General features: G+C 36.5%; 1 long non-coding RNA gene across 1 annotated transcript in view; it reads right to left on the bottom strand.

The window, feature by feature from the left end:
- Positions 1-22,015, bottom strand: part of LOC130853052 (uncharacterized) — a 67,931-nt gene extending 45,916 nt beyond the window's left edge. Inside the window, exon 1 of the long non-coding RNA XR_009053655.1 lies at positions 21,962-22,015. This is a non-coding gene — a long non-coding RNA (uncharacterized LOC130853052). The remainder of the gene's footprint in view (positions 1-21,961) is intronic.
- Between the last annotated feature and the right edge of the window lie 2,647 nt (positions 22,016-24,662).

A 24,662-nucleotide genomic window follows, 5' to 3' on the forward strand; every position in this document is an offset into this window, starting at 1 on the left:
GGTCAGCTGTTATCCTGATGGGTTTTCCCTTATATGTTGTTTGTTGCTTTTCTCTTGCTGCTTTTCATATTTTTTCTGTGTTTAATTGTCGTTAGTTTGATTAATATGTGTCTTGGTGTATTTCTCCTTGGGTTTATTCTGTATGGGACTCTCTGTGCTTCTTGGACTTGGTGAATTATTTCCTTTCCCATGTTGGGGAAGTTTTCCACTAGAACCTCTTCAAAGATTTTCTCAGACCCTTTCTTGTTTTCTTCTTCTTCTGGGATGCCTATAATTCGAATGTTGGTACGTTTAAGGTTATCACTGAGGTCTCTGAGACTGTCTTCTAATCTTTTTATTCTTTTTTCTTTTTCTTGCTCTGTGGCAGTTATTTCCCCCATTCTATCTTCCAACTCACTGATTCGTTCTTCTGCCTCAGTCATTCTGCTGGTTAGAGCATCTAGAGTATTTTTAATTTCAGTTATTTTGTTATCCATTGCTGTTTGTTTTTCTGAGTTCTTATGAACTGTTTCTTGTACTTTCTCTATTTTGTTATCAAGATTTTGTATCATTTTTACTATCATTACTCTAAATTCTTTTTCAGGCATTTTTCCTATTTCCTCTTCATTTATTTTGTCTTGTGGGTTTTTTTCCTGCTCCTTTGCCTGCATGGTGTTTCTTTGTTTCCTCATGGTTGTCCAAACTTTTGGGGTTGCTTGTCCTGGTGATAGAGGTGTTTATAGAAGACTGTCCAAGCCTCAGACTAATGTCCAAGTATTGGATTAAACGAATATTCAGTCTAGGAAACACATACATGTATAAGACACACAATTACTGAATCTGTTAGGACATAAGGCTCTAGAAAGACCTGACAGAACCCCAGTGTGCTATCAGATATTCAAAGAGAAACCCAGCAGAAATTGACAACTGAAACAGAACAAATCAGAGACAAAAGCAAAAGCAAACAAACAACAAATAACACCCTACACATACAAACATCAATCCAGGGAGATTTTGTAAGCTAGGATCAAATATAGAAAAGAGCTGGAGTACCACCAGAGAGAATGGAGATTCTCAGAATGTAATTAGACAACTGTACTAAGAACTAAGATAAAGACAAAAGCCTAATATTAAATACCAAGGCAGTGCATCATGTGGAGAATAGAGCAAGGAGTCTGAGCAGACTGATAGTGTTGCTTATAAGTATGTTAAGATAAAATAAACTTAAAAAGGCTGGAAGAAAGGGGAACAGAAGAGCGTAATGTGGTTGGAAATATGCAAATAAAAAGAAAGGAATAGAAATGTATAAAAGATAGGGATGAAAGGAAAGTATGAGAGATATTTTGTCTGTACTACCAAAAACTTAGCTAGATATAGAAATATATAAAAAGGCAAAAAAAAAAAAAAAGAATAAAAAATATCATTAAAAAATTATGTTATAAAACTTGTAGATCCCTTAGGGCTAAGATCGTATTCAATAAATCAAAAAAAAAAAAAAAAAAGAGAGAGAGAAAGAAAAAAAAAAAAAAAATCCAGAACTGATCCCAGAATGGACCAGTTCAATAGGTATTGATACTACTATTTCTGTTTCCTTAGCGTCTCAGCTGTAAGTGTCCTTCTCCTTGCCTTGGGTTTTTTTTTGTGTTATTCTGTGACCAGAAGAGGTTCCTTTATTGTTCGTCTGTAAGCGTCGGTGTGTGGGGAGGGAGAGGGTACAATAGTGGCTCCTTCTCCTGGGAGTGAGTGAGCAGTGGCGCACTGTTGTTACAGTCAGGCTTGGAGGTGCCTGTTGCAGAGGGCGCTGGTGGCTCAGGCGTAAACAGAAAGTCTTAGAGTTGGGCCTCTCTCAGGGTTTTTTTTCTTTTTGATGCTGTTGGTTTTTTTTTTTTTTTTTTTCTCTCGGCAGCCTCCCTGCTGCTGGCGTTGCAAGGGGTTTTAATCTAGCCCCGCCGGAGTGCCTGAGGGTGCTTGTTCTCCCTGAGCACCTTAGGTGGCCCGCAGGGCATCTCTCCACTGCCTGTTGCAGAGGCGCCGAAAGAGAGGGATAGGCTAAGCGCGAGGCTCCTCCCCCCTGCCCGTGAGCCTGCAGCCTCCAGCCGCCATCATTGCCGGGCAGCTCTCAGGGACGGGCACTCCTCTCCGCGGACCTCCTCCCTCCTGTCCTCTCGGTCCGTCACCCTACCGGCAACAATGTTTCTCACCCTGAACCAGCTCTCCGGTTCCCACGCTCCCGCTCCTGGACCCTCCGTTCAGCCGCAGATCGACGTCTCGGTCCGGGAATGCTGAGCTGCGCTACGGACCCTCCCCCTCCATATGTTTCTCACTCCCTCCCGTCTGCCACAGCTCCGCCGCTTCACCCTCTCTGAGCCCTCGTAGATGCCTCCCTACCGGCTATGTCGGGCTCCCCGCAGCCCTCTCTGGTGTCCGAGGCCGTCTGCTGGTGTTCAGCTGGTTCTCTGTAGGAATCACTGCGTCCTTCCGTGCATTCCCAATGCATCTGTGGAGAGGGATGCACTCCACGTCTCTCTACTTCGCCGCCATCTTTTCTCTCTGGAGTCAGTTTTAAGTAGGGTGGTCATTAACAACTTCACCAAGAAGTAATGGCCTGAAAGACCTGAGGGGATCTCTCTCTGAGGATACCTGGAGATGATAATTCCAAGTGGAAAGAACGATAAGGACGAAGTTGCAGGGCAGCTGTGTGTTTGCATTTGCTGAGAACAGCAAAATGTTGAAGCGAACTAAAAAGGAATGCAGTAAGGAAGAAGTCAGGAAGGTGAGCACAGTGTGATAAAAGAGGGATAGGGCTAGGGAGCTGGAGGGCAAGTTGAGTGGGGTCTTGGTCTTGCAGGTTATTAAAGGACTTGTTTTATTCTGGATGAGTTGGTCATCCTTTGGCAGATTTGGAGAATAGAATTGGCAATTTTCTGACCTACATTTTAAGATCACTCTGGTTGGGGGACTTCCCTCATGTCACAGTGGTTAAGAATCTGCCTGCCAATGCAGAGGACATGGGTTCTATCCCTGTTCTGGGAAGATTCCACATGCCACAGAGCAACAGTGCCCATGCACCACAGCTTCTGAGTCTGCACTCTAGAGCCTGTGAGCCACAACTACTGAGCCTGTGTGCCACAGCTACTAAAGCCCAGGTGCCTAGAGCCTGTGCTCTGAAACCAGGGAAGCCACTGCAATGAGAAGCCCGCACACCACAACGAAGAGTAGCCCCCACTATCCACAACTAAAGAAAGTCCGCATGCAGCAATAAAGACCCAACACAACAAAAATTAAATAAATAAAATAAATAAATATATATATATATTTTTTTTAAATCATGCTGGTTGGTGTGGAGAATAGACTAAATGATAAGGGTAAAAATAGGAAGGTCAGTTAAGAGCTCACCCCAATGATCCAAGTGAAAGGTAGACCCAAAAAGTAGTGGCACAGATGCTGAGAAGTAGTTTCATTCTGGTTATGTTCTGATTGTATCTGACAAGATTAGACAATGAATTATTTGTGGGAGTCAAGATCAGTATGGTTGGTTGAAGAACTGAAAGAACAAATTGGTCATAAATTGAGATGAGGTTACTAAGGGGCAGTAGGTTTTTAGACATGTTAGGGTGACATTCGTGGACATCCAAGTGATCAATTCTATGTTCAACTCTGGAGTTCAAAGAAAGCAGCCTGGGTCACAGAAACAAATGTACTGTTATTAGCCTACTAATGGCATTTAGAGCTGTGAAACTAGGTGAGATCACAAAGGGAATGAATGCACATGGATGGGAGGGAGGTCCAAGGATGGAGTACTGAAACACAGTGGGAAGGTGGGAAAATGAGGAAGAACTAGCAAAAGAAACTGAAAAAGAATAGCCACTTCAATAAAGACAAAGAATAGCCACTTCACAAATACTGATGACGATGTGTAGAAAAAGAAACCTTTGTGCACTATTGCTGGGAAGGTAAATTGGTGCAGCCACCATAGAAAACAGCATGGAGCTTTCTCAAAAAACTAAATTTATAATTACCATGTGATTCAGCAGTTCCACTTCTGGGTGTTTATCAGAAGAAAATGAAAACACTAAGTTGAAAAGATATATGTATCCCTATGTTCATTACAGCATTATTTACAATAGCCAAGATATGGAGACAATCTAAGCATCCCTCAACAAATGAATGGATAAAGAAAATGGAATATACAATGGAATACTACTCAGCTATAAAAAAGAATGAAAGCTTGCCACTTGCAACCACATGGATGAACCTTGAGGGCTTTATACTCAGTGACATAAGTGAAAAGAAGAAACTCATTAGATGTGTCAAGTGATACTGATAGGTCAAATAAGATGAAGCCTAAGAATGGATCAATGGAGGACACTAGTGATGTATGCCATTTGATATTTAGAAGTTTAAATTAAATATATGAAAGTACTTACAGGGCTTCCTAGGTGGCACAGTGGTTAAGAATCTGCCTGCCAATGCAGGGGACACAGGTTCGATCCCTGCTCCAGGAAGATCCCACATGCCATGGAGCAACTAAGCCTGTGTGCCAAAAAAAAGAAAGAAAGTACTTACAACTACCTAGTTACATAGTAAGAAGTTAATAAAATTTGGCCATTTTTATGTCAAAGCTCCATCCTTATGCTTGGATGTATTAGTTAGCTAAGGCTGCGATAACACAGATTGAATGATTTAAACAATGAAAATTTATATTTGCATGGAGGCTGGGAAGTACAAGATCAAAGTGCCAGCATCTGATGAAGGATCTTTTCCTGGCTTTGATGGCCACCTTCTCACTGTGTCCTCACATGGTCCTCATATGAAGAAAAAGAAAGGGTAAGCTGTTTACTGGTGTCTCTTCTTATAAAGGCACTAATGCCATCATGAGGATCTACTTTTATGACTGTGTATAAACCTAATCATTTTGCAAAGGCCCCATTTCCAAATATCATCACATTGAGGGTTAGGACTTTAAAAATGAAAAATAGAGTTACAGTATGATCCAGCAATCCTACTGCTGGACATATACCTGGAGAAAACCATAATTCAAAAAGATACATGCACTCCAATGTTCACTGAAGCACTATTTACAATAGCCAGGACATGGAAGCAACCTAAATGTTCATCATCAGATGAATGGATAAAGAAGATGTGGTACATATATACAGTGGACTATTACTCAGCCATAAAAAAGAATGAAATGATGCCATTTGCAAGGACTGAATGGACCTAGTGACTGTCATACTGAGTGAAGTAAGTCAGACAGAGAAAGACAAATATCATATGATACAGCTTATATGTGGAATCTAAAAAAATGGTACAAATGAACTTTTATTTACAAAACAGAAATAGAGTCACATATGTAGAAAACAAGCTTATGGTTACCAAGAGGGAAAGTGGGGCAGGATAAATTGGGAGAGTGGGATTGACATATATACACTACTATATATAAAATAGATAACTAATAAAGACCTAATGGATAGCACAGGGAACTCTTCTCAAGGCTCTGTAATGACCTACATGGGAAAAGAATCTAAAAAAGGGCACATATATGTATATGTATAACTGATTCATTTTGCTGTATAGCAGAAACTAATGAAATATTGTAAATTAGCTATACTCCAATAAAAATTAATTTTAAAAAAACATGAATTTTGAAGGGACACAGTTCAGTCCATAACAGTGGATTTTACATTATGATTCAGAAACTGCTTGAAAATGACAAGAAGATGCTTTGCACTTTCCTCACTGCATAGCCCCTAATTCAAAGATGGATGTACGCATAAGAAAACAGAGCAGCTCACTCTCTAAATCTTTCAGAAGCAATTTTGTGGTTATGACAGCACATTATTTCTTTGACCTTTATTCCACCAAGTCAAACTATACTTCTGTTCTACCTAATAATGTTCACCATCAATGTTTCTTATGTAAAATCATGAAATCTACATAACACCTACCCAAATATTAGGCAAATACTCTCAGTAGTCTAATACATACTGAAAGGCACATTCCTGGAGGTAGGTTTCATACTGGTTAAAAGCCTACATTCCAGAATCAGCCTATCTAGGTGTGGAGCCCAGCTCTACCATGTATACTTGTTTGAAAGTAATATCTCAGTTTGTCCTCTTGTAAAATAGGAAATCCAGGCAGACCTAGGAAATATTGCAGGTTCGGTTCCACACCACTTCAGTAAAGCAATTATCACAATAAAGCAAGTCGCACAATTTTTTTGTTTCCCTAGTGCATAAAAAAGTTATATTTACACCATATTCTGGTCCATTAAGTGTGCAATAGCATTATGTCTAAAAAAAGCAATGTACATACCTTAATTTTTAAATATTGCAAAAAAAATGCTGTCATCTGAGCTTCCAGCAAGTCATGGTATAAAATCAAAGATCACTGATCACAGATCACTGTTAACAAATGTAACAATAATGAAAAAGTTTAAAACATTATGAGAATTACCAAAAAGTGACACAGAGACATGAAGTGAACAAATGCTGTTGGGAAAATGGCACTGATAGGTTTGCTTGAAGCAGGGTTGCTATAAACCTTTGATTTATTAAAAGAAAAAAAAAAAGACAAAAACACAATTATCTGTGAACTGCAACACAGTGAAACGCAATAAAAGGAGATATTCCTGTAATTGTTATAATGACAGTACTTATAGGATTATGAGGATTAAACATTACCTAAAGTGCTTAGGACAATGCCTAACACATAATAAATAAATCTGGTTCATTTAGGTATCATCTGCCAAGACTGTTTAAAATACATATGCCCACGGAGTTGGAGGAATCAGACTCCTGGACTTCAGACTGTACTACAAAGCTACAGTGATTAAGAAAATATGGTACTGCCACAAACACAGAAATATAGATCAACTGAACAGGATAGAAAGCCCAGAGATAAATTATGGTCAATTAATCTATGACAAAGGAGGCAAGGATATACAATGGAGGAAAGACAGCCTCTTCAATAAGTGGTGCTAGGAAAACTGGACATGTGAAAGAATGAAATTAGAACAGTCCCTAACACCATACACAAAAATAAACTCAAAATGGATTCAAGACCTAAATGTAACGCCACACACTATAAAACTCCTAGAGAAAAATGTAGGAACAACACTCTTTGAAGTAAATCACCGTGAGATCTTTTTTGACCCACCTCCTAGAGCAATGGAAATAAAAACAAAAACAAACAAATGGAACCTAATGAAATTTAAAAGCTTCTCTTCAGGAAAGGAAACGATAAACAAGACAAAAGGACAACCCTCAGAACAGGAGAAAATATTTGCAAACGAATCAACAGACAAAGGATTAATCTCCAAAATACATAAACAGTTCATCCAGTTCAATATCAAAAGAAAACCAAACAACCCAATCAAAAAATGAGCAGAAGACCTAAATAGGCATTTCTCCAAAGAAGACATGCAGATGGCCAAGAGGCACATGAAAAGCTGCTCAGCATCACTAATTATTAGAGAAATGCAAACCAAAACTACAGTGAGGTATCACCTCACACCAGTTAGATTGAGTATCATCAGAAAATCTACAAACAATAAATGCTGGGGAGGGTGTGGAGAAAATGTGACCCTCTTGCACTGCTGGTGGGAATGTAAATTGATACACCACTATGGAAAACAGTATGGATGTTCCTTAAAAAACTAAAAATGCAATTGCCATATGACCCAGCAATCCCATTACTGGGCATATACCCAGACAAATCCATAATTCAGAAAGAAACATGTACCACAATATTCATTGCAGCACCATTTACAATAGTCAGGTCATGGAAGCAACCTAAATGTCTGTCAACAGATGAATGGATAAAGAAATGTGGTACGTATATACAATGGAATATTACTCAGTCATAAAAAGGAACGAAATTGGGACATTTGTAGAGACATGGATGGACCTAGAGACTGTCATACAAAGTGACATGTCAGAAAGAGAAAAACAAATATTGTATATTAATGTATGTATGCAGAATCTAGAAAAATGGTACAGATCAACCAGTTTGCAATTCAGAAACAGAGACACAGATGTAGAGAGCAAACATATGGATACCAAGGTGGGAAGCAGGGGGGTGCGGGGTTGGGGTGGAATAAATTGGGAGATTGGGATTGCCATATATATATATTACTAGTAAGAAAAAAAAATTAAATGGTATACTTTAAATATATGCAGTTTATTGTATGTCAATTATATCTCAATAAAAGTCCTTAAAAATAAATAAATAAAATACAGATGCCCAGGTCCTGCCTAGAATTACTGAATTAGAAACACCTGAGTAGGGTTCAGGAATGTATGTTGGCAAAATAAATGTGCTGGTGGCTACTCCTGTTTTAGATCTGCTTGTGTAGTGTCCAAACACAAAGCTGATTCAGGTGTTTAGTGAAACAGACAATGCTTACAGCAGTGTTTGCTGTAATTATAGATTTTTGTTTGCTACTTAAGTATATCTGAGAAGATGAACTGTGTCATTGGGAAGAGAGCAGAATCCATCCCAGAAAAACAAGTCAAACCAAAATGAAAGCTCACGATATAAATAAATGTAGCCTTATTCAAATTGAGATAAGGGAAATAAATGTAGTTGGAGAAAGAAATGGGAAAACAAGGAGGGTAAAAAAGATCACTTGAAATACTGAAAGGATGAGAGAGGAAACTTTTGAAATGAGTAAAAATCCTCAAAATAATAAAGTACACGGAAAGTGTTAAATAAAATATTATACGTCTAAATAAAAAGAGTCTATGTAATTGTCAAAAACATTAGATTTGCATGTGTGTTAATGAAAATCCAATTGTACAAAGTAATCTTTGATATAAAGTTATATTTCATTATTACACATATAAATAACTAATTATATAGAAAAACTAGAATGTAAAGATAAATGAAATAATCTCATAGCACCACTCAGGGAGAAGAAATTGAAATTGAAGTTGTTTAAGATACTATATGCTTATATTTATATGCATGTATATATGTTTCAATATGTGTATATTTATATATATTTACAATGTGTCCTGTGCTCGTACCATGACATCCTTACTTGATCTCTGTTTTGTCCCTCTTAACACCCCACCTTTTCTCCACTTTTTAACTAAAGAGATCACTAAAAATATATAACTCTGATTATATTACCCTGATGATTGAAATATTTCAATATCTTCTCTAACCCTGAGGATCAAATCTTAAATCCTTAATACATCCAGAAAGACCAACTCTGTTCAAGTTATGTGTATTTTCCTATTTCCTCCTTCTCTCTTCAACAACTCTCGTCATACTTACTCTACCTGGTTAAGTCTCTAAGATGTGGCATAATTGCTCTTCCCTTCAGGAGTGGAAAACTACCCTCCAAGACCTTACCTATACACCCCTTTCTTCCCCTAGATAACTTACTTATTCTTCAACTCTGTAATATTTTGAACTAAATGTTTCTCAGATTAGAGCACAGATAATAATAGAAATAATGCTTCCAGTACTTAAAAAGAAAGAGCAGAATTTAAATTTTTTCTAGAAACCTGAAAAATTAGGCATGGCACTTTATGAAATTAAATAGTGAGTAAAACATAATCCTGGCCCCCAGGCAAGGAGGGAATGGTAAATGGACTAAACATTTCTAGTATATTCAATATGCTGTACATACAAAATCACATATAATTACCAAATAAATCATGAAATATATATTTACCCTATTTTACCACTGAAGAAACTAGAGATCAAAGAGATTACAAAAGATTTCTAACATCATACTGGATTCCAACCGAGCACTGTCTAAATCCAAGACAAGTACATTTTCCACTATCCGCACCAGGGCAGTTCAGCAGCTTACTGTCCACAAATAACTCTAACACAAAGCACAATATGATTGGCATGACAATAAAAGCAAATAAAAGATGTTGTGGTAGTGCTTTGAAAGAAGCATCTTTCAGTAGAACTTTATCTGGTTATGAAAAGCAATGTTAGAAAGGCATAAAAGAGGATTTAGGAGCCCTGCCCAAGGGAGGTGGTGTTTGCCTTGCACTTCCTATAGCAGGATTTTGAAATGATTCAGAAAAAACATAGAAATGAATCATAAGTAGCAAAACCAGAAAGGATCATATTTGAAACAAAAGCTGTGAAAGGTACCATGTTTATTTTTTGATAGGGTTCCTATCACCTTCCTGGTCCTCCTATACAACATTCCCAGATGTCACAGATGGCCTGGCAGAGGAGGTAACTCTGGTGACTTTTTAGGGAAGGCAGTTAATCAGATTCTTATAGCCTGAGACATCACAAGTTCCTGAGAAGTTCCCTTGGGTAGACGCAGTTCAGACTGGCTGTCCTTCACATCTACTAAGGATGGAAAGCTGCACTTAAACGAGATGGTAGTAATGAATGATAGGTTTTAGATGTGACAGCTCAGGACCCTTGCTTAATAAGATAGGCTCCACATATTGAGGTAGATTGGAAAAAAGAAGTTGAGGAATATCTTCATTTGTTGTTTTGAATTAAAATTGAAGAAATTCTAATATCAAGTGTATCTAAACACACAAGGCATTTTGGAGCTTTTTTAAAAATGTTATCTCCAATAAAGATTCTTTTTTTTTTCCCTTTTTTTTTTTTTTTTTTTTTTGGAGTGTACAATTTGGTATTTTTTTTCTTATTAGTAATGTATATATGGCAATCCCAATCTCTCGATTCATTCCCCCCCAATCCTCCCTGCTTTCCCCACTTGGTGTCCATATGTTTGTTCTCTACATCTGTGTCTCTATTGCTGCCTTGCAAACTGGTTGATTTGTACCATTTTTCTATATTCCGCATATATGTGTTAATATATGATATTTGTTTTTCTCTTTCTGACTTACTTCACTCTGTATGACAGTCTCTAGGTCCATCCATGTCTCTGCAAATTTCCCAGTTTCATTGCTTTTTACAGCTGAGTAATATTCCATTGTATATATGTACCACAACTTCTTTAACCATTGATCTGTTGATGAACATTTAGGTTGCTTCCATGTCCTGGCTATTGTAGATAGTGCTACAATGAATATTGGAGTGCATGTGTCTTTTTGAATTATGGTGTTCTCTGGGTATATGCCCAGCAGTGGGATTGCTGGGTCATATGGTAGTTCTATTTTTAGTTTTGCAAGGAACCTCCATACTGTTCTCCATAGTGGCTGTATCAATTTACATTCCCACCAACAGTGCAGGAGGGTTCCCTTTTCTCCACACCCTCTCCAGCATTTACTGTTTGTAGATTTTCTGATGATGCCCATTCTGACTGGTGTGAGGTGATACCTCATTGTAGTTTTGATTTGCATTTCTCTAATAATTAGTGATGTTGAGCAGCTTTTCATGTGCCGCCAATAAATGTTCTTATAAAAAGATTTCAAGAAAAGATAGGGAACAACACTTAGATTTAAGAGAAACATGAATAGAAAATATACTATGCTCCCACAAATATTTTTCAGGCATGTTCTGGGATAAAGGATATTTGTAAATCCTGCTTTATAAAATCATACATAGAAGTCACATTTCTCACCTACTTATTTCAATGATAAATGCAAGTTCTTCTTGAGGAATTCTTAAGAAAAGTAACCATACATAATTGTATCAGAGAACAGGCAAATTTAAATCTTTCACATGTGGCTAATTCTAATAAATTTTGTTACCATATTCATAAATTAAGGAAAATGGCATATATTTTAGTTGCTTAATTACTATATATCCTTATTAACTATTTTATTTCATTGAGTTAGAGAAAACAGCTATGAATATGCCCTGCAATTTACGTCCTCAAAATCAGTAGAGAAAGAGGCATAAGACATCCTTTAGACTCCACAAGTCAGAACAGAATGGCTATTAGTAAAGCAATCTGATAAAATCAGTGCATCTTTGTAAGAGAGAATCACATTCCTTGTTCTGACAAACATTTTATTAAATTGAAACTGAAGTCATTTCCAGGGACTGAAATTTACACCCATATTTTTCTATGAAGAGAGTATGGAATGATCTGAATAAGTCAATAAGGCAGACTTTTCATCTCCTTTCCACTAGCAGCAGCTACACTGGCTGCTGCTTTTGCAGAGACAGTCCTTCTCCCAGGTGGCCATGCACTGGATCCTCTTCATTATTAGCCATCAGCTCAAGGTTTATTGCTTTACTTCCTCAGAGAAATACCACTCTGTATAGAATAATCCCCCAACACACACACACACACACAAACACACCCCTATCTATTATGTTGTACTACATTAGAATATTTTATTAAGTCAGGGTTCTCAAAGTGTAGTCCAAGGACTTTCGGGAGACCATTAGGCTTTTTCGGGAAGACTGAAATTCAAAACTATTTTCACAATAAGACTAAGACATTACTTGCCTTTTAATCTTTCATTCTATCATGAATATACAAACTATGGAAGTTCTTTAATGTGGCTTCAGATTCTACATTGCAACTAACCTCTAAGTTATAAACTTCTTTTTAATTTATAATACTTCCTTTATATATTTAGGATATGCTGTCCACATACTCCAAAAAACTAAGCACTGCATGTACACACATCTATGTAACATATATATTGTATGTATCTTAAATGTTACACATAAATTGAATTCTGTTGTGTATATACACAGACATTTAAGGTTCTTTAGAGCATGTTAAGTAGCAGATTGTAAATTTTAAATGAATTCAGATAATGGTAGGTCGAACCATATGAAATTGCCAATATCAGACTATGTTTGAAATGAAAAAACTACAACTTATTGTGATTCAACAGTAAAATAAAAGCTTACATGAAGAAAAAGATCATGAGGAAAGATAACCTTTTCATATACATGAAGTTATTAATTATAACCAAAGACACTGTCCAGGTCTTTTCTCCCCCAATAATTTAACCTCGGACAGGTAGCACAAACAAACATCTGCCGTAAGATCCTAAAAAGAATGTTGATGGCAAAGCAGCGATCTTTTCCGTCAGCAGGGACAGGTGTACCAGGAAGAACAGGCTAGTTAGTTCCATCAGCTCAGGAAATGGATTGATCCCAAAGGCAATGAAAGAGAGACTTGACCATCTGCAGTTCCCAAGAAGATAAATAAATCAGATTCAGATGTCTGTTGCAACTCTGGATATGATCAGAATGTCCCCTAATTCTTTATAGCATGGAACAATGACATGTAAGATATTGTTGCCAACTGGCACAAACTGCCATACTTGGCAGTCAGTCAAGGGAAAGGAGGTGTTCCTCCCCTCCTGAATGTCTTCAATCATGCTTCTATTTTACAAAATAAGAAAATAAAGTAAAAGAAACAAGAAGAGATAAATACTACTTATGTATTAAAGGGCACCATGTGAATTTTTTAGATAAAATGGTGAAGTGTTTCTTTTAAAATAGCATATCCTAAGGATAAACAACAAGGTCCTATTGTACAGCACCAGGAATTATCAAGGAACTATATTCAATATCCTGTAATAAACCATAATGGAAAAGAATACGAAACAGAATGTGTGTGTGTGTGTGTATCTGAATCATTTTGCTGTGTGCCAGAAACTAACAGAACATTGCGAATAAACTATTCTTCAATTTAAAAAATAAAATAGCGTATCCTACTTTTGGATCATTTCAACATGTGGGGTGATATTGGAAATACCCTCTTTCTAATATTTCTCTCCATGGGGAAGCAGTTCACTGGCTATAACAACCCTGGCCAATCTCAACTCCTTCTCTCACTTTTCCCCTAAATACGAGTTTGAAAGAAGAATTGCTCATGAATAGAACAGAGCTTGCTTCTGGCCTTCTTGAAAGTGAACTGCCTTTAGGAAATACATCTGCCAGTCTGCTTCTCCATTCCACCAAATTTAAAGGAGCCCCCTAAAGAGATCAGGTAGAGGCCTGCCTCATTCCAGCACTATAGCTAAGGCTGCTACTACTTCAGTTCTGTATTGCCAATAAACACAAACCTTTTATAAAATAAAGGTGATATTTTGGCCTCCATGTGTTGACCATCACATTTCTCTATTGCTTTAAGATCTCAGTGGAGAAGAGAACTATTATTAAAGATTCTCGGGTGTCTCAACATTTGGCAAAATGAACTTCAACTGAAAGTAAACACACATTTCCAAATCAATTTTTAAGAACTATTATCTCTCACATCTCTACAGACTTGGGATTAAAGAGCTTGCGGGCCATCACCTTACAGTACAGTCCAATAAACTTGGAAAAAAAGAGAATTAAGAACCCTTGGCTTGGAGATGTTAATAGTGACTTGTTTCCTCTTTTTCTTTCTAATGCATAAAGTCCTGACATAAATTCTTCCACTTGAGGTTAAAAAAAAAAAACACAAACAAAACAAAAAAGGCCATAGAGCTATCCTGCTTTTTAACACCAGGTGAATTCTGATGGATTAATACAAATGAAGATTACCAAAATTTGGGTTTACACTGGCTGAAACCACCAAACTACATGGAGATGATGAAGTGTAGCCAGTAAAAAACTACAGCTAAACCTACAGTGACAAGAACACAAAGCTTCCCTTTACTTCATTTTGCTATTGTGAGAAGAGAGTTATGAAGAGTAATTTTGTTGCAGTTAAATAGCACTCTATTTTTACAAAAGATCGATGATCATAATTGTCAATGACACTTTTTAAGAGAAGTGCCAATGGAAAAATCACAAGGCAAAGCAGGCCTAAACAGCTGCATCTGTTGGACTGGTTCTTTGCAGCTGCACAGAACCCAGGATAAATGAGAAGCAATTCTTCTCACTCACTCCTCTATTACTTCTAAATCTTCAGACTCATATTTCATCCTTCAGCATCATATTATTTTTCTTATTGAGCTGCTGGGGAAAAAAAGATAATTTTGCTAAAGATGGTAAAATGAAGTGGACAGCCTCGTCAAAGGTATAAGTAAGAGGGAAAAGTCATGTGATTTTAACCCCTGGTTAAAGAAGTATTTTCAAGTATTTTACCTGGGTCAGCATGTGACCTCTGGAAGGGATAATAACAGAACTAGAATTTCATAACCAAGAATTGAATTAAGAGGTCATATTAACACTGTCAGAGTAGTAAAGTCACATTACGAAAAGAGTGTTGCTCTATCCAGAGTTCCGGATTTCCAAAAATTAAGCAATGAAATCAACTATAGTCAAGTTCCCTCACCTACAAATCAAGAGACAACCCCACCGCTACAACACAAACTCTTGGAGCTCAAGTACCATCATCTATAAAATGAAGCTGTGAGAACTGCTGAAATTTAAGGTTCTTTTAACTGTAAGATTTTCTGTGTCTTTTATATGTGTTTGCTGTAAGAGAAATGGATAACAGGCACTTCTGCTGAGGGAAATATGAAAGAAAACAAGAGTCAGTACTAATGATAGCTAAACATTTTATAAAAGAAGGAAATCTACTTCTGCTTTTCATTCTGCACAATTTCTTTTAAGTAATTATACTAATAGTTCCTGATTCTAAAACCTTCATTTTCATTGCTCTCATTTAAATGTGCCAATTAAAGAAAATGCATTTTAATCACATTTATTATCTTTTTCTTAACAGAAGAGTACTACATGTTCATTGTTTCAAATGCAAAGACTCACAACAGGAAAATGACAATTATCTGTAATCCTATCACCCAGACATATCCACAGTTAACATTTTCCATATAGGTATACACATGTAAAATTTGAAAGAATCTCCCAGATACTGACTCATTGAGTGCTACGGAAGAACTCTGAGACTGGGTCCCTGTTCAGAACCATTCAACTACATATTGCCAGTGGTCAAATTGAAACTGGCACCATGAAAATTAAGAAATCACTTCCCAAAAAGTAATTATCAAGGTCCAAGAATCCATACTGGGGAAAATGGTAATAGTGAAAGAAGTAGAAAATAAACTTCTACGCCACAATTTGCTGAGCAGAATGGACTAAGAAACTGAGTGCCCCAGTTAAGAGAGTTCCTCTTATTCATTACCCTGCTAAATGGCATGCCTGCTTAATTGGAATAATCAGCAAGGCAGAGACTTAGTTCAATGCATTTGAATGACTCCTAATAATAGTTAACTGGCAGGCCCATCTCATTTAAATAGAACACCTGGTGTTATCTCTCAGCCTTGTTCCCAGGAGCTGGCTCCATGATATTTAGTCACATAAATGTCTATGGGGTGATGCTTTTATTGTTTCCTCATGCTACACCATGGGGATTACTAAGCAAGTTTTATCAGGGTTTTTGTTTCCTTCATAGTACCTTTATCAAATAATTGCACATTTGACACTGAAAATCCAGCATGGTGGACTGAGGTTAATAATGCACTTAGAGCTTTGCTAATGAGTATATTCTTAAAGAGAGTACCTTTAATTTTATGAAGTACCTATTTTTCGGCCTTACAATTATACACTTGACGTCACATTTTGCTATTATGGCAGAATTTCATTGATAAGAATGACAAGGAAACACAAAATGTCAACCTCAAATGAGTTTAGTTCAAATTATCCAATTAAATTTTAACTGCTAGAAAACAGGTTCTGTACTAAACCTGCTTCTTTAGACAAATAAACCATCAAGACTAAGATTCTGGCAGGAATAAATGGCATAACAATTTCATTCGATTCAAATCTTACAAGCCTAAATTTTTTTAAACTTGATTTCAATATCATGATATGAAAAGTCCTTGGTATTTTTATGATTGAAGTACAAAATATATGAAGGCCTACTGCTACCTAATAGAATTGAAATATTTTTATTTTTTAACATCCCACAAAAAGTTTCTTGGCAAGAAGGTGAATTAATGCAGACTGTTAGCTCTTTCTCCTAAAGCCAGCCCTAGTGAAGTGACAGATCAACAAGAAAAGTTTTGGATCTGAGAAACTAAAAAAAATTTTAAGAAATTTTATGTATATATGCCCCTTTGTTGGAGGGAAATGGCAGTTCCCAGTGGAGAGAAAGACCAAAGGAAAACTTCTAACCATGTCCTTTTTCCTCTCCACATTGCACTGAACTGAGCATTGCCCCACACACAAGGCATGAACAGACAGGGGCCTTGCGGGGCAGAAGCTAAGATATAGTTTGAGGTCCAATGCATTTATTAGAGGCCAATACCTATGAAAAGATGGTGGAGAAAGCAGACTTGGACAGAAGAAGAAATTGAACAATGATGCAGGCCTGATACACATTTGGCCTAACAAGCAGAGAGGTGGAGAGCAAGTACTACCGTCAGGAATGACCTGCATCAAGCTGGTATTGATACTTCTGTCAGGCTCAGTTCCTGGATGTGGATTTCTCTGGGAAAGGCATGACCTTGTTGAGGCAGCTCTCTGCTTCTGATGAAGGCCATGAAGGAGCTGACAGATGGAGGCTCACCACACTCCGCGTACCTGGGCAGAAAGTCCTTTCTTAAAGTGGGATCTGGGTGGTACTTGTCTTGTCTACTACAGTGGACTAGTGGCCAGCAACGATGAGGAGTGAATAACAGTATCTACAGAAAGACCATCATCCCTTTGAACTTTTCATTTCATCCTTATTCTTTATAATCTCAGGATTCAATTATCATAGTGAATAAAGATATAAAAAGGGAAAATATCAATTTTACTAATGAATATAGAAGCAACAATTATAAATAAAATATCAGTAAATTAAATATACATATTTACATAAAAATATATTGCAGGGGTTTCTTTATAGGCATATGAAGTGTTTTATTTAGACCATTTCTAAGGATTCAGCTTCAAAGGTTTTACATGTAGCAGTCATGCTTATCTTAATGAATACAGTCCAGTTTTTGAGAGATGATGTATCATCAAGTTTTGCAGAGTTTTCATTATTATTTGTAACAAGGACTTCTCTATTCCTGTAGGTCCAGAAGCTACTCAGATCAATTAGAATGGTGGTGACTGTGTATATACGTATATAGTATATTAAATATAAACACATATATGTGTGTACATATACATATAATATGTATATATGTATATATATATTTCACTTGTATATGAAATCCAAGTGTTGGAACTACTGGTACATAATGACCAAATGACTTCTCCAGCCTTTCTCCCATATGGCTATCTAGGATTCCAGTGATGAGAAATTCATGTGACAACCATATTTATTGCGGGTTGATTCCTCAAATAATTAACAACAAGACTTAAAAATATAAGCAAATAAAATGAAACCCAAACATGGACAACTCTAGTAGAGGTTTAGCAACAGCAGACTTACTGTTTATAGTGGCTTTGAATATCTATACCACGTAGTTATTTGCAGCTTTGCTGTGCATATGATGTGAAAAAACATGCATGGCAAGCAGGCAAGGGAGATAAGCTGATACCAAAAACCCACTACCCAATGAGGTTGAAGTAGCAGTTGTAGTATTTGGAATTCTATTTATTCATTCATATAGAAAATCCTTGCAAACCTCATTTGTTTACGTAAAATGTAAAACGGTTTATAAATGAAAATCCACAGTGGGAGTAGATAGAAAAATAAAAAAATATTGGATAAAGACAAATACAGCAATTATTCTAAGCCATAAATTAGTAGTCCTGTGGACAAGTTACATGTTGTCTTAGTGTCCACACAATGGAGTTATTGAGACGTCCTCAAGATATGTTCCTTTGTGTCAAAATCTATTCCATTATTAGCCTCCTTGACAAGGAAGGTCATAGGTTTTGGGGCACAGATTTTTGAGAATAATTTCTTCAACCACTCACCAGCTGTATGACCTTGTTCAAATTACTTAGCTTTCTTCAGTTTCAACTTTCTTATGTGTAAAATAGTTAAATAATATATATTTGGAATCTATGATTATTAAATTAAATGAAGAAATGTCAGTAATGTTACCCTACTTATTCCTGGCCACACTACCCCCTCCTGTTTCCTAATCACTTGCAAAATTTCATTCTTTACTTGATTATACTACAATCATAAATGTATTTATTCTAATAAAACATTTAAAAATGTGTCCAAGCCTATATAACAGCTTTGACTCTATCTATTTATGTGGTTATTCTAATATCTTCCTGGATAATTAGCCAATTCTGGAAAAATTTTTTCAAGCTCTTTGTTATTACCACTTAATGGAGAAAAAGAAATAGAAACACAAGAGTTCTAGGGAAGATCAGTAGTATATTACATAGGAAAAAAATATCTAAAATCTGCATCTAAATACAATAAAGCTAAAATTATATTTTAAAAGTCTAAGAAATTAGGGCTTTTTGGTGACATATTATTAAGAAAATTAATATTTTAATAACTCCATTAGATTCATGAAATGCATGATGCTTTATATCCTTTTTATAGTTTTAGATTAGAATAGCATCAAATGATTCCTAGTAATAATTTGAAATTCACTTCCATGTATAAAATAGGCCCAAAGACAGAATACTGAATCCAGTTTTATTTACCTTAAAGGGCCAGGAAAATTTATTCAGATATATCTAAGTTTAGGAATTGAATGTAGAACTAGTATAGTCAGTACAAAACAAAAAGCAATAAAATTTTCTTTTTTCATTAAGGATTAGTTTGGAATGTTGATGACTAATGCTAAATATAATAAAAATTGCGTATCTCTTCTTTACTTTTGAATAAGCTGTCACCTGGAGTTATTCCAAAATAAACAGCAAATGGACCCCCAATACTAAAATAATGAGACAGCAATCCAACTTTCTAAGCAAATATATAATGCCATTTTCCAATAACAGAAGAGAGCTAAACAGCAATGGAATTAGATTTCCCTAGCAATATATGTCACTCAAATCTATTATTAATTTTGTGCCTTACCCAGCATGTAGAGGTGTAGTTAAGATTAGCGCCCACTGGATAATTTAGAATTCATAAAGTTTCTCGAGCTTCTGAGAGTAAGGTACTATATAAATATTAAATAGCAATAATCATGATAATGATGAAATTATTATTCTAATCTTCTTTTTGCACATGCTGTAAGTAATTCTCAGCCACTTTATCACTTGGCTATGTGCACATATACACAGCCAGGGAGGTTTTGAGGGTATGGAATTCCCTTCAAAATCAATAGTAGCTCTGCAGTCAATTCAACTCGGCAGGGGACTGGGGTGTGGGATGGGGAAGAAAGAAAAACTGCACTTTAACACAATAAAATCAAAGCAAAGAGAAAAAACACAGTTCAATGGTTTTAAAGTTAAAAAATGAGACAAGACTGCTATTTTCAATTAAAGAAATAAATTTCTAAGTATTATTCCATAGAAAAAAAATAAGCATAAAAAGAATAATTTTTTTTAAAAAAAGCCATGCACTTTCTGGTCTAAGAAATAAAAAAATTTCCATGCTTTTAAATATGACCCAAATATGGTCATTTATGTTTCCTGCAAGTTCCTAAACCTTATTTTGGTTATGAAAACATCTCTTCTGTATCATATTTTAAAACTCTCTGTGTCTGCTAAAATTCATTCCTGTAATAGTCCTGAAAAGAAGGTAATACATTGCATTTAAAAAGACAACCTTCTGCATTACTGAGAACTGCATTAGCACCTGTGGCCAAGAAAATCATAAAAATGGATGCCTTCAGAAAAGATGTGATAAAGTGGATTTCCTTGTAATTAGAATAGTGGAAACTACAAATACATTCATGTTTAATATTGAAAATATGGTGCAAGATTCAAGGAAAGATATCTTTTTGAACTGCTATTTATATACCTTAAAAGGTGTCTCTCCTAATTTTATCCACAAACTCATACTTAGCCCAGAGATGTAAACCATATTTACAGAAGCAATCTTCTTGAGATTCTTTAAGATAAGAGGGCACAAACCAACACTTACAAATTTATAGTTTACTCAGCCAGCCAGTAACCATGGAAACAGATTGACCATTTACACAGAGCTAGCCCTTGTGAATTCAACCCTGCCTCTTTCTCTTGAAAATTGCTAACAATGTAATCTGATTACTTTGTGTAAGAATGTATTATAATTCAAAACAACCAACCAACCAACCAATCAAGAATGTATATTAAAAAGTTCTTGCTACATTATTGTATAAAAAGGCTTAAGACATGTCTAACATAAAAGTTTAACAAAATCCTTTCCACAGAAACTTCTTTTACTAGAGCAAGATAGCAATGTTGCATCAATAAGGCTCTTGATTATGTGCCATCTGCCCATATTGTTATCCCACACTTCATTTTTCTGTGCATCCTCAAACTTGCAAACAGTCACGCATGCCCTTTATAATATTACTTCACATCACCCTCAGCCTCCATGTAAATGTGTTAGAGCAATGATTATTAACAACTCTTTGACAAATGAAATACATTATAAGTCTTTGATCTTAAGCAGTGACAATTACATTTTTTGATATTATCATTACAAATAATCATAAGTATTTGCTACTTTAGTATATCTTCCTACTTAAAGTGAAATCTTATATGTATTGTTAATATTAAATCTCTCAACAGCTCTGACAGAAACACATTGTCATTGCTGCTTAAAAGAGAGAACTCAAAGAATTTCAATACAGTTCAAGCATCTTATCCAAGGTAAAAGTAAATGAAGAGGACACGAATCAAGATGGTGGAGTAGGAAGATGTGCGCTCACTCCCTCTTGTAAGAGCACCAGAATTACAACTAACTGCTGAACAATCATCAACTGAAAGACACTGGAACTCACCAAAAAAAGACACCCCACAGCCAGAGACAAAAGAGAAGCCACAATGAGATGGTAGGAGGGGCACAATCAGGTTAAAAACGAATCCCATAAATGCTGGGTGGGTGACTCACAAACTGGAGAACATTTATACCACAGAAGCCCACCCACTAAAGTGAGGGTCCTGAGCCCCACATAAGGCTTCCCAATCTGAGGGGTCCAGCAACAGGAGCAGGAATCCCCAGAGAATCAGACTTCGAAAGCCAGCAGGATTTGATTGCAGGACCTCCACAGGACTGGAGGAAACAGAGACTCCACTCTTGCAGGGCACACAAAAAATAGTGTGCTCACCAGGACCCAGGGGGAAGGAGCAGTGACCCCATAGAAGACTGAATCAGACTTACCTGCTGGTGTTGGGGGTTGTCTGCAGAGGTGTGGGGCAGCTGTGGATCACTGAGGAGACAGGGCCACTGGTGGCAGGGGTTCTGGGAAGTGCTCTTTGGTGTGAGCCCTCCCAGAGTCCATCATTAGCTCCATCAAAGAGCCTGTAAGCTCCAGTGCTGGGTAGCCTAAGGCCAAACAAACAACAAGATAGGAACAGAGCCCTACCCATTGGCAGACAAGCAGATTAAAGCTTTACAGAGCTCCACCCACCAAAGCAGATTAAAGTTTCACTGAGCTTCGCCCACCCAGCCCAACCCACCATCAGTCCCTCCCATCAGAAAGCACCCAAGAGCCTCCTAGACAGCTTCGTCCACAAGAGGGCAGACAGCAGTATCAAGCAGTATCAGCAGTATTTCATCTTGTGGGACTGAAAACCACAGGTACAGAAAGATAGAGAAAATGAAAAGGCACAGGACTTTTTACCAGACGAAGGGACAAGATAAAACCCCAGAAAATCAACTAAATGAAGAGAAGATAGGCACCCTGCCAGAAAAAGAATTTAAAATAATGATGGTGAAGATGACCCAGGACTTTGAAAAAAAGACTGAATGCAAAGATTGAAAAGAAGTAAGAAAATTCTACCAAAGACCTAGAAGAATTAAAGAGTAAACAAACAAACAGATATATGCAACACAATAACTGAAATGAAAAATACACTAGAAGGAATCAACAGAAGATTTACTGAGGCAGAAGGGTAAATAGGTGACCTGGAAGACAGAATGGTGAAAATTGCTGATGTGGAAAGGAATAAAGAAGAAAAAAATGAAAAGAACTGAAGACAGCCTAAGAAACCTCTGGGACAATATTAAATGCACCAACATTCGCATTTTATGGGTCCCGAAAAGGAAAAGAGAGACAGAAAGGACCCGAGAAAATATTGGGAAGATTATAGTTGAAAAATTCCCTAACATGGGAAAGGAAATAGCTACCCAAGTCCAGGAAGCACAAAGAGTCCCAGGCAGGATAAAATCAAGGAGAAACATGCCAAGACATATAGTCAAATTGACAAAAATTAAAGAAAGAGAAAAATTATTAAGAGCAACAAGGGAAAAATGACAAATAACATATAAGGGAACACCCATAAGGTTAACAGCTGATTTCTCAGCAGAAATTCTGCAAGCCAGAAAGGAGTGGCATGATATAATTAAAGCAATGAAACGGAAGAACCTACAACCAAGAATACTCTACCCAGCAGGGATCTCATTCAGATTCAATGGAGAAATCAAAAGCTTTACAAACAAGCAAAAGCACCACCAAACCAGCCCTACAACAAATGCTAAAGGAACTTTTCTAAGTGGGAAACACAAGAGAAGAAAAGGACCTACAAAAGGAAAAACAAAACAATTAAGAAAATGGTATTAAGAACATACATATTGATGATTACCTTGAATGTAAATGGACTAAATGCTCCAACCAAAAGACACAGACTGGCTGAGTGGATGAAAAAACAAGACCCATATACATGCTGTCTACAAGAGACCCACTTCAGACCTAGGGACACATACAGACTGAAAGCGAGGGAATGGAAAAAGATATTCCATGCAAATGGAAATCAAAAGAAAGCTGGAGTAGCGATACTCACATCAGATAAAATAGACTTTAAAATAAAAAATGTTACCAGAAACAAGAAACAACACTACATAAATATCAAGGGATCAATCCAAGAAGAAGAGATAACAATTACAAATATATATGCACCCAATATAGGAGCACCTCAACACATAAGGCAAATGCTAACAACTATGAAAAAGGAAATCGATAGTAGTACAATAATAGTGGGGGACTTCAACACCCACTTACACCAATGGACAAATCATCCACACAGAAAATTAATAAGGAAACACAAGCTTTAAATGACACAGTAAACCAGCTAGATTTAATAAATATCTATTGGACGTTACATCCGAAAAGAGCAGATTACACATTCTCCTCAAGTGTACATGGAACATTCTCCAGGATAGATCACATTTTGGGTTGCAAATCAAGCCTTGGTAAATTTAAGAAAATTGAAATCATGTCAAGCATCTTTTCTGACCAAAATGCTATGAGATTAGAAATCAATTACAGGAAAAAAATGTAAAAAACATAAACTCATGGAGGCTAAACAATACGCTACTAAATAATCAAGGGATCACTGAAGAAATCAAAGAGGAAATCAAAAAATACCTAGAGACAAATGACAGTGAAAACACAACAATTCTAAACCCATGGGATGCAGCAAAGGCAGTTCTAAGAGGGAAGTTTATAGCAATACAATCCTACCTCAAGAAACAAGAAAAATCCCAAATAAACAATCTGACCTTACACCTAAAGAAATTAGAGAAAGAAGAGCAAACAAAACCCAAAGTTAGTAGGTGGAGAGAAATCATAAAAATCAGAGCAGAAATAAATGAAATAGAAACAAAGAAAACAATAGCAAACATCAATAAAACTAAAAGATGATTCTTTGAGAAGATAAATAAAATTGATAAAACTCTAGAAAGACTCATCAAGAAAAAGAGGGAGAGGACTCAAATCAATAAAATTAGAAATGAAACAAGAGAAGTTACAATGGACACCACAGAAATAAAAAGCACCATAAGAGACTACTACAAGCAACTATATGCCAATAAAATGGACAACCTGGATGAAATGGACAGATGCTTAGAAAAGTGTAACCTT

This window comes from Hippopotamus amphibius, chromosome 5 (genome assembly GCF_030028045.1).
Source record: "Hippopotamus amphibius kiboko isolate mHipAmp2 chromosome 5, mHipAmp2.hap2, whole genome shotgun sequence".
Lineage (NCBI taxonomy): Eukaryota > Metazoa > Chordata > Mammalia > Artiodactyla > Hippopotamidae > Hippopotamus > Hippopotamus amphibius.